At 31.3% G+C, this 13,750-nt stretch overlaps 1 long non-coding RNA gene across 1 annotated transcript; it reads right to left on the reverse strand.

The window, feature by feature from the left end:
- Positions 1 to 639: 639 nt before the first annotated feature.
- On the reverse strand, positions 640 to 949 carry LOC117909477. Its single transcript, XR_004650379.1, has 3 exons — positions 920 to 949; positions 749 to 824; positions 640 to 665 (listed from the first exon to the last, which is right to left on the reverse strand). It is a non-coding gene; the product is annotated as an uncharacterized LOC117909477 (long non-coding RNA).
- Between the last annotated feature and the right edge of the window lie 12,801 nt (positions 950 to 13,750).

Consider the following 13,750-nt stretch of genomic DNA (forward strand, 5'->3'; position numbering starts at 1 on the left):
TGTGAAATCATTTTCACAAGTAAATTGGCTGATTGGATATTGACTATGTCGACGTTCATCAATATCTCCTCCCCCATTATCACCTCCATCATCAGTTCCACCTCTTGAACCATCGTAACAAGAAGTAAAAGTACTTACAGCACTAGGTCTACTACTATGGCCAGCACTTGTGGAGTCAATCTCTTGGTGAGAATGCAATGTCGCATGAAGTGAATCATCAGTATCTTTGCTAAAACTTTCAGAGTGAACTTCTTCGGACAACACACGTTCAACATTAACTCCAAATTCTCAAGCATGAGCAGCAATTCGTGGATCAGGATTTCCAACTTCGTCATCCAAGTGTATAGGCCTAACCCACTGGAACAACTGATTATCTTCTTCTTCACCCACCTCAGCTGAAATGTCAAGAAGATCAAGGTAATCTTTTTCAGCAACTCGATCATTTTCTGCCTCCATATCGCGTAACTTTAGCCTCATATTATAGTAACAAAACACTAATTGCTCCAATCGAGGGTAAGCCAAATGATTTCGTTGCTTTGTGTGGATGAGAGCAAACGTGCTCCAATTTCTCTCACATGCAGAAGATGACGCAGTTTGTGAGAGAACTTTGATGGCTAACTTTCTCAATGTAGGTGTTTGATTCCCATACATAAACCACCATTCAGCTGCAACGAATTTGATAATCATATAAATACTTATGTGGTGAATTTACAATAATAATAATCAATTTTTTCCTATAAAGACTCACCGGGCACCATGGTTGACCTTGATGCAATTGCCGCTCGATCACCGAATCCTCTTTTTGCATCTCGAAAAAGTACAAGCTATGTATTCAACATTTAATTTGTTAGTAAACGTTCAAATAAATTGATGAATGAAATTATTGTTTTATTGACAAAAATAATAATTTTTTATTCACCTCATTTCCAAATTGACCAAGTGATTCAGTAGTTGGATCTAATTTTGCAAAAACATCATGGACAGCTTGAAATAGTTCCGGATCACTACCAACTCCACGCCTATATTGAAATCTTGGATTCAAGAAGTATGCTACAATAAAATTTAGTAGAGTTAGTATATTTTTTTTAAAGAAACTTAAATACAAAGTAAAAACTTATAAAGATATATAGTATTTAAGTACCTGCTGCATGAAGTGGATGTTTTAATGTTTTCTCCCAATGATCTTGTATTATTTTGAACATCCAATCTCCAACTCCTTGACAAATAAGGTTCTCTTTCATCACGTGCATAAGCTCGTACACAAATGGCATTGTGGGAACAACTTCAGAATCCACAAGTCGAAGCACCACTTATAATGGCTCATATAATGAAACTATATTTGTCAATCTGTCCCAATACGTATGGTCAAACAATAATTGCTCCAATTCTCGTCCAAGTTTTGTTCGATTGAGTTTGTGTTGTGCCCATTCATCACTCATAAACAATTTTTTCAAATCAACCCTTTTTTTTAGAAGACTGTCAAGAGCAATATAATTGGTAGCAAACCTTGGAGCTCCTGGTCGAACAATGTCTCCACCACAATACTATCTCATTTATGCTAGTAACCAACCATGATTGTAAATGAAGTTAGTTATCTTGCGAGCATTGTTTATCACCTTGATAACATTGGGTCTTTTACCAATGTCTTCAAAGATTAAGTCGATGCAGTGTGCCGCACACGGAGTCCAATATAAGTTATACTTCTTCATCAATTGTTTCCCTGCTTTCATGAATGTCGACCCATTATCTGTGACAATTTCGACCATATTTTCCTTACCGACTTCTTTGATAATAGTCTTCAAAAGCTCATATATATACTTGTGGTCTTTGATATAGTTCGATGCATCAACTGACTTAAGGAACACTGTAGTCCCTTTAGAATAAACCATGAAATTAATAATAATTAATTTCGTGGGCCCTGTCCATCCATCTGACATTATTGTGCACTCATATGTCTTCCATTTTTCCCTTTGTTGGTTCACATAAGCTTCCATTTCTTTGTACTCCATTTCTAAGTATTTGTTCTTTATTTCATATGGAGATGGAGGTTCGATTCCCATTCCTGCACTTCATATGTAAAACATGTTACAAAATACTATACTTACTAAAAGTATAACACAATATAACATTTGATAAATTAGTAATTACCTGCTTGTTGTGCACCAATAATCATATTCTTGAAGTGATGAGACTTTGCTTTTACGGGTGCAACACTCTCATAAATGAAGAATTTGCTGATTAAGCGTCCCATCGTTTCTTTAATTGCACCACCCTTGAATATATCTTGATATTTTTTTGTTTTGCTGCAGAAGACTTGTAAAGCGAAGGGGCAATAGGGGGTGAATGACGCGAATGTCGCATACTCTGTGATTTTCGCATCATCGATGGTATACCAGTAGAAGACTCTCCCGATTTGCATTTGCTTCCTACAATATTCTCATGTTGTTCACGTTCCCAATTAGATGCTTTCGAGGCACGAACTGCAGATGATATGTATCTCACTCATCTGGGTGCATATCTGTCGGATACATGTACACATCTTCATCCTCAGCATCTTCATCATCATCATCTTCGTTTACCAAATGTGTATGATGCGTCCCCATTGTGCCACGCAATTGACTATGAATGTCTTCAATATCAGCATTTTTCTTTGCTTTTGCTTTTTGTTTGTCATGCACCAACAATCGTATCTCTTCTTTCACTTCGGGCGGCACTCTTGGACACTTTTTGGTGTTGTTATGCGGGTCCTTATGCATTAAATGAGACTTGAATCGTGTGATGCCTCCACTTTTCATTACCAACCCACAAAAATTACAAATTGTTCCATTTCGGTTATCCTCAATTGGTGAACAATACTTCCAAGCCGGATCTCGCCCTGGCATGGCAGAACCACCTTCACTAGCCATGCTAAATCTATTGCAAGAAAAATACACTTAAATTTAAATATATGTTAATTAAACTAATTAAATAAACTACCTAAGTTAATTTTTTAAATCCAAATGTAATTTTATGACAAATTTACAAAATATTGAAATTAATCATAATTGAATATGAAAATAAATCGCGATAATATAAAAAATTGAGCATATTTAATATTCCATATATAGTAGTTCATGTTAATTTAACTAATTAAATAAATTACCTAATTTAATTTTTTAAATCCAAATGTAATTTTATGACAAATTTACTAAATGTTGAAATTAATCATAATTGAATATGAAAATAAATCGCGATAATATAAAAAATTGAGCATATTTAATATTCCATATATAGTAGTTCATGTTAATTTAACTAATTAAATAAATTACCTAAGTTAATTTTTTAAATCCAACTGTAATTTTATGACAAATTTACTAAATGTTGAAATTAATCATAATTGAATATGAAAATAAATCGCGATAATATAAACAATTGAGCATATTTAATATTCCATATATAGTAGTTCATGTTAATTTAACTAATTAAATAAATTACCTAATTTAATTTTTTAAATCCAAATGTAATTTTATGACAAATTTACTAAATGTTGAAATTAATCATAATTGAATATGAAAATAAATCACGATAATATAAAAAATTGAGCATATTTAATATTCCATATATAGTAGTTCATGTTAATTTAATTAATTAAATAAATTACCTAAGTTAATTTTTTAAATCGAAATGTAATTTTATGACAAATTTACTAAATATTGAAATTAATCATAATTGAATATGAAAATAAATCACAATAATATAAAAAATTAAGCATATTTAATATTCCATATATAGTAGTTCATGTTAATTTAACTAATTAAATAAATTACCTAAGTTAATTTTTTAAATCCAAATGTAATTTTATGACAAATTTACTAAATGTTGAAATTAATCATAATTGAATATGAAAATAAATCGCGATAATATAAAAAATTGAGCATATTTAATATTCCATATATAGTAGTTCATGTTAATTTAACTAATTAAATAAATTACCTAATTTAATTTTTTTAATCCAAATGTAATTTTATGACAAATTTACTAAATGTTGAAATTAATCATAATTGAATATGAAAATAAATCACGATACTATAAAAAATTCAGCATATTTAATATTCCATATATAGTAGTTCATGTTAATTTAATTAATTAAATAAATTACCTAAGTTAATTTTTTAAATCCAAATGTAATTTTATGACAAATTTACTAAATGTTGAAATTAATCATAATTGAATATGAAAATAAATCGCGATAATATAAAAATTGAGCATATTTAATATTCCATATATAGCAGTTCATGTTAATTTAACTAATTAAATAAATTACCTAAGTTAATTTTTTTAATCCAAATGTAATTTTATGACAAATTTACTAAATGTTGAAATTAATCATAATTGAATATGAAAATAAATCACGATAATATAAAAAATTGAGCATATTTAATATTCCATATATAGTAGTTCATATTAATTTAACTAATTAAATAAATTACCTAATTTAATTTTTTAAATCCAAATGTAATTTTATGACAAATTTACTAAATGTTGAAATTAATCATAATTGAATATGAAAATAAATCGCGATAATATAAAAAATTGAGCATATTTAATATTCCATATATAGTAGTTCATGTTAATTTAACTAATCAAATAAATTACCTAAGTTAATTTTTTAAATCCAAATGTAATTTTATGACAAATTTACTAAATGTTGAAATTAATCATAAATGAATATGAAAATAAATTGCGATAATATAAAAAATTGAGCATATTTAATATTTCATATATAGTAGTTCATGTTAATTTAACTAATTAAATAAATTACCTAAGTTAATTTTTTAAATCCAAATGTAGTTTTATGACAAATTTACTAAATGTTGAAATTAATCATAATTGAATATGAAAATAAATCGCGATAATATAAAAAATTGAGCATATTTAATATTCCATATATAGTAGTTCATGTTAATTTAATTAAATAAATAAATTACCTAAGTTAATTTTTTAAATCCAAATGTAATTTTATGACAAATTTACTAAATATTGAAATTAATCATAATTGAATATGAAAATAAATCACGATAATATAAAAAATTGAGCATATTTAATATTCCATATATAGTAATCCATGTTAATTTAACTAATTAAATAAATTACCTAAGTTAATTTTTTAAATCTAAATGTAATTTTATGACAAATTTACTAAATATTGAAATTAATCATAATTGAATATGAAAATAAATCACGATAATATAAAAAATTGAGCGTATTTAATATTCCATATATAGTAGTTCATGTTAATTTAACTAATTAAATAATTTAGCTAAGTTAATTTTTTAAATCTAAATGTAATTTTATGACAAATTTACTAAATATTGAAATTAATCATAATTGACTATGAAAATAAATCGCGATAATATAAAAAATTGAGCATATTTAATATTCCATAATTAATCATGTTAATTAAATTAATTACATAATTTACTATGTTAATTAAATTAATTAAATAATTTAGCTAAGTTAATTAGTTTAATGTCATTCTAAATGCGAATTTAAATCACAAATAATCATCTAAAATAAATATATTATAACCTAAATTAATTCAATAAAAATATACAAAATAATTACAATTGAATGTAAACATACTAATTAATTAAAAATACATGAATTAATTATTGCAAACAAAATTAATTATAATTTTAAACAAACATTCCTTAAGATGATTGAATAATTGAGCAATCTTGGAAAACATTGGAGTAATAAGAGAGCAAATGAAGAATCAAAGCAAAAATGGATGAAATTGATGCAAAATTGGCTATTTATAGATGAAATTTGGGCCAAAATAGCCGTTGGAACCTTAAGTTACCGTTCAAAATTAATTTTGGCCGTTAGATCACAATTTGGAAGCAATCTGGCCGTTGGATCTCTTTGTTAACGTTGGGATTCAAATCTGGGCGTTGGATCAACACGGGCGTGATCTGAGCTGTTAGATCACGCTGGAGAGAGAGGGGCGATTTTTCGCCAAAAATGGCCAAAAAATCGGCGATATATCACCGATAAATTGGCGACACACGGGATTCTCAGGCGATTTATTGATAAAATCGTCAATTTATCGTGTGTCGCCGATATATCGCCAATTTTTTGGCGAAAAATCGCCCCGCCGACTTATCTCCTCCATATATCGTTTTGCCCCCCGCCGACACGCGATATATCAGTGATATTTCACCGATATTTTTTGACTTTTTCCTCATTGCTCTCTAATACAATTGGTACTTATCAAATTATATGGTACAATGCAGGTTTTAAATGACGTGTATGCCTAGACATTGTTTTTACTTGGAACCATTAAAATATAGTATTACTAATAGCATTGTAATAAAATGGTAGAAGATGGATATCAATACAAGTCTAATTAAGAAAGTTTCTCAAAGGCCACCTTCACAATTACTTGTAAGCAGCTGATAAGATTTCCTCTATAATTAGGAAAAATCTTCATATCAACCATTCTTTGCACTTTAATCTTTTTACCTAGTCATTGAGAGGTTGTGATTAGCCTAAAAAAAAACTAGTCAAAAATGGATTTAGAGGATAAAATTTGAGACGGTAAAGGCCAATAATAGAAGGGAAGTTGACCCAAACATCACAACCTATTTGAAACTATAAAACTTAATTAGATAGTAATTCTATAAAGGTTTTACTGGTGTTGAGATTCTCCAATTACACTATAAAATGGTTTGAGAAGAATGAGGTTTCACCATTTTTAATTGCTTAAAAGTTTTACCAAACAAATGAGAAGAGAGAGACAAGGAAAAGATGGGCCTAAAATTAAATATCACAGCAACCTCTCTTCTGCTATTGCTAGCATCTGCTGCAAAAGTGTCTGGTGATATCTGTTGGAAAATTTTTATATGAGCTAACATTAATTGAATAATTTGTATTTGCAAAAACGGGTTAATGGATAGTCTATTCTATAATGAGCCTAATTAACTAGTGATCACATTTTGGATTGGGTTTTGCATGTTTTGAGTAGAAGCTCAGTTCAGTGGCAAGTGTAGGCTATGGGTCTCATTGAAGCCCATTATGGGAGGGCCCAATGAGAATCCAATTTGAGTTATGCTAAGTCCCCTCTCTAATCTAGATAAAAAGGGTTTTCTGTTTTCCCATAGAGCCACCATAGCTATTATCAAGATCATAGAGAGGAAGACTTGGTTACAACAATCAATCACGTTATTTTTATCATGGCTCAAACAGGTATGTTCTTTATAGTGATTTCCTATTGTTAGTATCCTTTAATCATGTATGATTAATCTATGTGATTATGTAAATTTTGTTTACATGTGGTATCAGAGCCTAACTTACATGATTTAGGATCTACATTTGGAAATCGAAAATAAAATTTTTAGTTTCTTATTTTATTTTCTTTTCGGAGCCAAATTTGTGATCCATGAAAGTGCATGTTTTTTTATAGTTTCTTTTGATTGTGAAACTTTAGGCTTTTTGTTCCTCTTGTCACAAGCTTCAAATTGATATATCATATGTGCAATTTCGTTGTTTAAATTAGGAGTAATTAAATTTTTAAATTTTCGGAATTTTCTTGTTTAAAGATTCAAGAAAAATTTTATTTGTTTAAATTATTGTGTTTTACTCAAATTAAACTCTTAGATTTTGTTGTTTACATATATTATAGTTGATATGTAGCATCAATTTCAATTTTTTGGCTCAATTTGGTGAAAATTGAAAATTCAAAAATATGGGTATGAACCCTAGAAAATTCATTTTATTTAAAAATAAAATAAAATAAAATTGAGCAAGATTGAGAAGTTTTTGTTTTGTTTAATTAATTGTTGTAAAGAGACTTCTTATATTGTTAATGTAAAAATACATGTAAAATGAGGCCGAAATAGGTGTTAAAATAGAGTTTTTCAATCTTGGCTATGGAGGTATGAAAAACCGAATTTTGTTAATCAATTATGGAGATCTTTAAGTTGTTTTTTTTTTTATGATTAAATGTCCTAGAATTGTTAGAAACAACCTAAAGTTTAAAAGCCCTCAAGATCCCGATCAAAAAAAACTTTTTTTTTAATTGTTTGTAATCTGGGTTGCAACCGGGTCATTTGACCCGTATTGCAGAATTCTGGACCCAATTCTGGAGGTTGAAGATGACCTCTAGCACATGCCACACATGCCACATGTGCCACACGTTCCCCACTCGCGGGTCAAGTGTGTGAGGCGCGTATAACCTCATCCGGTGTCCGTTTTGAGCCCCGTTTTTTCCTGTGCGCTCGTTTTTTTGTAATCTATTTTTCTAGATATATTATTTTATTTTTTGGGGGTCAAAAATATTTATTAAATAATTATTACTTATTTATGTGATTTAATTAGCTTAAAATTATTTTTTGGTATAATTTTCTATTGAGAATTTACTAGAAATTATGCTAATATATATGGAATAGGAGTGTAGTACTCACTCTCTCTAGATTAAAACTTTTTCATGCATACTCTCCTACTTGGTCTAAATCACATAAACTAGTTAAATAATTAATTTAAAGTGTAATAAATAAATAAAAATTGTTGTTCAAATTCTTGCAACTATAATTGATCATATGCATATATATCGTTAATATGCACTATTGTTGTTGGGCAATTTTTTTTTTTTTAATTTACCCAATTTTGGAACGTTGCATGTGAATTGTTGAGGTTATTTTACCAAAGTGATTTAACCATCAAAATTTGCAAGTTTATGAGTTCCTATTTTGTTGATGAGGAAAATTTTAGATTAATTTGTACAATCGCCTGCCCAAAGAGGGTTATTGTACAAATTAATTTAACAACACGAGGATATTGAATGAGATAAATTTATTTGCCCAAAGGAAATAAATTTTAATGAATTATTTGTTGATCTTCATGCTTAGAGAATAGTTGTTTATTATGGACTATGCCCAAAGGGGAGTTTATGATAGTACAATTGATTCTTGTATTGTATTGCTTATGATTATTTAAGTTTTGTTTTTACCTATTGCCCATAATTGATCTAGTTGCAAAATTTTGTCAATCAGCTTTCTTTGCTGTGAACAACAATAATGCTACAATTGAAATTCTAAGTGGGTCGAACTATAAAAGATGGAGATCAGACATAGAATTTGTTTTAAGAATGATGGACTTGAACATGGCTCTACGTGAAGATGAACCTCCTAAGCCTACTAATGAAAGCACTGAAGCTATGAGAGCTCATTATGCGAAATGGGAAAGATCGAACCGTTTGAGTCTTGTTTCAATCAAGAGGTCCATTGCTGAGCATCTCCTTGGAGGAATACCTGAGAGCAACAATGCTAAGGAATTTCTCGTTGCTGTGGCAAATAGATACCAAACATCTGACAATGTTGAAGCTGGGCATTTTATGGATGAATTGATGAATATGAGGTATGATGATATGAAAGGGGTTCATGAGTATATCCTAAAAATGGTGCATCTTCAGACTAGATTGAAAGCACTAGACATTCCTATTCCTGATAAGTTTATTGTTCATCAAGCCCTCAATACTCTGCCATCTTCTTTTAGCCAAATCAAGACTGCATACAACACCCTGAATCAGTCTTGGGGTGTGAATGACTTGATCACTAAGTGTGTGGCTGAGGAAGAAAAGCTGAAAAGAGAAAAGAATGAATCTGCTCATCTCGTTGCTCTTGGAAAACCGAATAATAAAAAAAGAGTTGAAAAGACTAGAAAGCCCAACTTCCATAGTCATAAGAAAAATAAGAATTTCAAGAAGAGTGGGAGTGAAAAGCAGAAGAATGGAAATGCCAAGAACACAGACCTTAAGTGCTATCACTGCAACAAAAAGGGTCACAAGAGGGTTGATTGCTTTAAGTTTAAGAATTGGCTAGAGAAGAAAAAGAAGGAACATGGTATGTTATCTGTCTATGTCTGTTTTGAATCTAATTTAGTTAATGTTCCTTTAGATTCATGGTGGCTTGACGGTGGTGCTACTGTTCATGTTGCAACTTCTTTATAGGGGATAAGAAATCTGAGGAAGCCAAGTGAAAAAGAGTCAAAGCTTAAAGTTGGCAGTGACATCAGGATTGATGTTGAGCATATTGGGGTTGCTGTTTTAGAATTGGATTCTGGTTTTCAGCTTGTTTTGGACAATGTTTTCTATGTACCTTCGTTTAGAAGGAATTTAATTTCCCTTTCAGTACTTGATAAAGCTGGATATAGTTTCACTTTTGAAAATAAAAGAGTTGATGTGATTTATGACTCTAAAGTGATTGGAAATTGTGTTTTATCTGAGGGGCTTTATAGATTGTCGTTGTTATCTACTTGTTCTTACAATGTTGCTAAAAGACCTTTGACTAAGGAAAGATCTTCATTGTTATGGCATAAGCGTTTGGGGCACATTTCTAAAGAACGAATAGAACGCTTAATTAGTTCTGGGATTCTTCCCCGCCTTGATTCTGATGACTTAGAAATTTGTGTTGATTGTGTGAAAGGAAAATTGACAAAGAATAAGAAAAAGGGTGCAACTAGTAGTCAAAATTTGTTGAAGATTGTTCATACAGACATTAGTGGACCTTATTCCACTATCTTGTGTGGCAACAAGTACTTCATTACATTCATTGATGATTTTTCCCGCTATGGCTATGTATTTTTGCTAAAAGAAAAGGCAGATGCTCTTGAAATGTTCAAAGTCTTTTGAACTGAAGTTGAGAAACAATTAGGGAAAGTCATCAAAATTGTGAGATCTGATCGAGGTGGTGAGTATTATGGGAAGCATGGTGATGCTGGACAACAAAAGGGACCTTTTGCAAGGTACTTACAAGATAATGGTATTGTTGCTCAGTATACTATGCCTGGTAGTCCTAAACAGAATGGCGTAGCAGAAAGGCGCAACCGCACTCTTATGAAAATGAAAAGAAGCATGATGGGTAGATCAAATTTGCCAGAATACTTATGGGGTGAAGCCATTAAAACAGCAACCTACATTCTGAACCGTGTTCCTAGTAAGTCTGTGCCTAAAACACCGTTTGAACTATGGACAAATAGAAAACCTAGTTTCAATCATTTTAAAGTATGGGGATGTCCAGCTGAGGTGAAAATCTATGATCCTTCTTTAAAGAAGACGAATTCGAGAACTATTAGGTGCTACTTTATTGGGTATCCTAGTCACTCAAAAGGATACAAGTTTTATTGTTCGACTCGTGGCACTAGAATTGTTGAGTCTCAAGTGGCAAAGTTTTTAGAGTTGGATGTTGCTGATAATATACCCTCTCAATACAATGAAAGAGTGGAACCCATGGATGTTATTTCTTTACGTTTGCCAGTCTCAGACGTTAACCTTGATGTTAGAGCTTTTGATTCTGGGATTCAACAAGGAGTTGATGTTGTCAATTTCCTTACTGTCGAAATAAGCCCTATTGTGGATGAGATTCCTCCTGTGGAAATGAGGAGATCACAAAGAACTAGGAGACCTGCCTTATCTAACGATTATTATGTTTACCTTGGAGAGGGAGAGTATGACATTGGAGAAGAAGTGGACCCTACTACTTATTGTGAAGCTCTCAGTATTGATAAGGCAAATGAATGGTTGATTGCCATGAGAGATGAGATGCAGTCTATGTCAGACAATGATGTTTGGGAACTTGTTGATCTTCCCAAAGGATATAAACCCATTGGATGCAAATGGGTATTCAAGACCAAAAGAGACAACAAAGGAAATGTTGAAAGATACAAGGCTCGGTTGGTTGCTAAAGGGTATACATAGCGAGAGGGCATTGATTTCACAGAGACTTTCTCACCAATCTCTACCAGAGATTCCTTTAGGTTAGTTATGGCGTTGGTAGCTCATTTTGACTTAGAGCTTCATCAGATGGATGTCAAGACAGCTTTTCTCAATGGTGATTTGAGTGAGGAGGTCTACATGTCACAACCTGAAGGATTTAAGGAAAATGGAAAAGAGAACATGGTATGCAGATTGAAAAGGTCAATTTATGGTCTTAAGCAAGCTTCTCGCCAGTGGTACTTGAAATTTGACAAAATTGTGACGTCTTTTGGTTTTATAGAGAACAAGTTTGATCAGTGCGTTTACATGAAGGTTAATGGGTGCAAATACATTTTCATGGTTCTTTATATCGATGACATTCTACTTGCTAGTAGTGATGTGAATCTCTTGAATGATACCAAGCGTATTTTGTCTGCTAATTTTAACATGAAGGATATTGGAGAAGCATCTTTTGTGTTGGATATTGAGATTTATCGTGATAGATCTCGAAACCTCCTTGGGCTATCTCAGAGAGCCTATACAAATCGTGTGCTTAATAGATTCAATATGCAGACGTGCAAAGCTGGTGATGTACCTGTTGTGAAGGGAGATAAACTCAGTAATGAACAGTGTCCAAAGAATGATTTGGAAAAGGATGCCATGAAGACTATTCCTTATGCTAGTGCCATTGGTAGCCTGATGTATGCATAAGTATGTACAAGACCTGATATCGCCTTCATTGTTAACGTTCTTGGTATATATTTATCGAACCCTGGACATGATCATTGGGTTGCTGCAAAGAAAGTCATGAGATATCTACAAAGAACAAAGGATTTTATGCTTGTGTATAGGAGGGTGAATAATCTTGAGGTAGTTGGATACTCAGATTCTGATTTTGGTGGTTGTTCTGATGATCGTAAATCTACTTCAAGATACATTTTTATGTTAGCTAGTGGAGCCATTTCATGGAAAAGTGTCAAACAGAGCCTAATTGCATCCTCGACCATGTATGCTGAGTTTGTAGCTTGTTATGGTGCATCATCTCAAGCTGTTTGGCTAAGAAATTTGATTTCAGAGTTGCAAGTTGTTGATTCCATCTTTCGACCCATTGTGATTTATTGTGACAATAATGCAGCTGTGTTCTACTCTAAGAACAATAAGATTAATGCAGGTTCTAAGCATATGGAAATCAAGTACCTTACAGTCAAGGACTTAGTGAAGAAAGGAGATATTGTGATTGAGCACATAAGAACTGAGTCTATGCTAGTTGATCCTCTAACCAAAGGTTTAAAGCCCATAACGTTCAAGGAACATGTTGTGAATATGGGTGTCATTAAGTCTTTTGATTCTTTGGTTTAGTGGGAGCTTTTGTGATTTCCCTTATTTCAATTATTGTTTTATGTAAACATTGATCATTATTGTTCTGCGACTTGCAAAATTAAAATCTTTTTTTTTATTATGATCATCATAATTAAGTATTATATTATAGCATGTCGTAATTGAATTACATACAACATGGTATCTTGAGATATTGAACCTTAAGAATTACATTTGTATACTATTGGATGTCACAAATACCACTATTTTGAGATTTTGTGGTGCATTGTTGGTGACATATGACTTGTTAAAGTCAAGCAATTTCATATTGTTTAGAAATTGCAGCAATTTCATTTTGTTGAGAAATTGCAATTACAATTTCATTTTGCTGGTAAATTGTAATGAGGACTGATAAGAAACAATGCATATAGATGATGATCACATGTTGGCATTGATTTCTTACTACACTACTGGGTTTACGATCCATGTCGATATGGTTATAAATATTCGTGATTATAAGGGGCATTATGTTTGTTGGGATTAACATATAGACCATTATAGTCCAATATTAAGACCATGTTGGACCGGATAAGTTTAACAAGATGCTACTTATAGACTATCATTTCTTTAAAAAAAAAAAAAAAAAAAAAGGTGTGGCCACACAAAATAAACTTTTCTGTATTTAACCCGAGAGTCTTATTT

Source organism: Vitis riparia, chromosome 19 (genome assembly GCF_004353265.1).
Source record: "Vitis riparia cultivar Riparia Gloire de Montpellier isolate 1030 chromosome 19, EGFV_Vit.rip_1.0, whole genome shotgun sequence".
Classification (NCBI taxonomy): domain Eukaryota; kingdom Viridiplantae; phylum Streptophyta; class Magnoliopsida; order Vitales; family Vitaceae; genus Vitis; species Vitis riparia.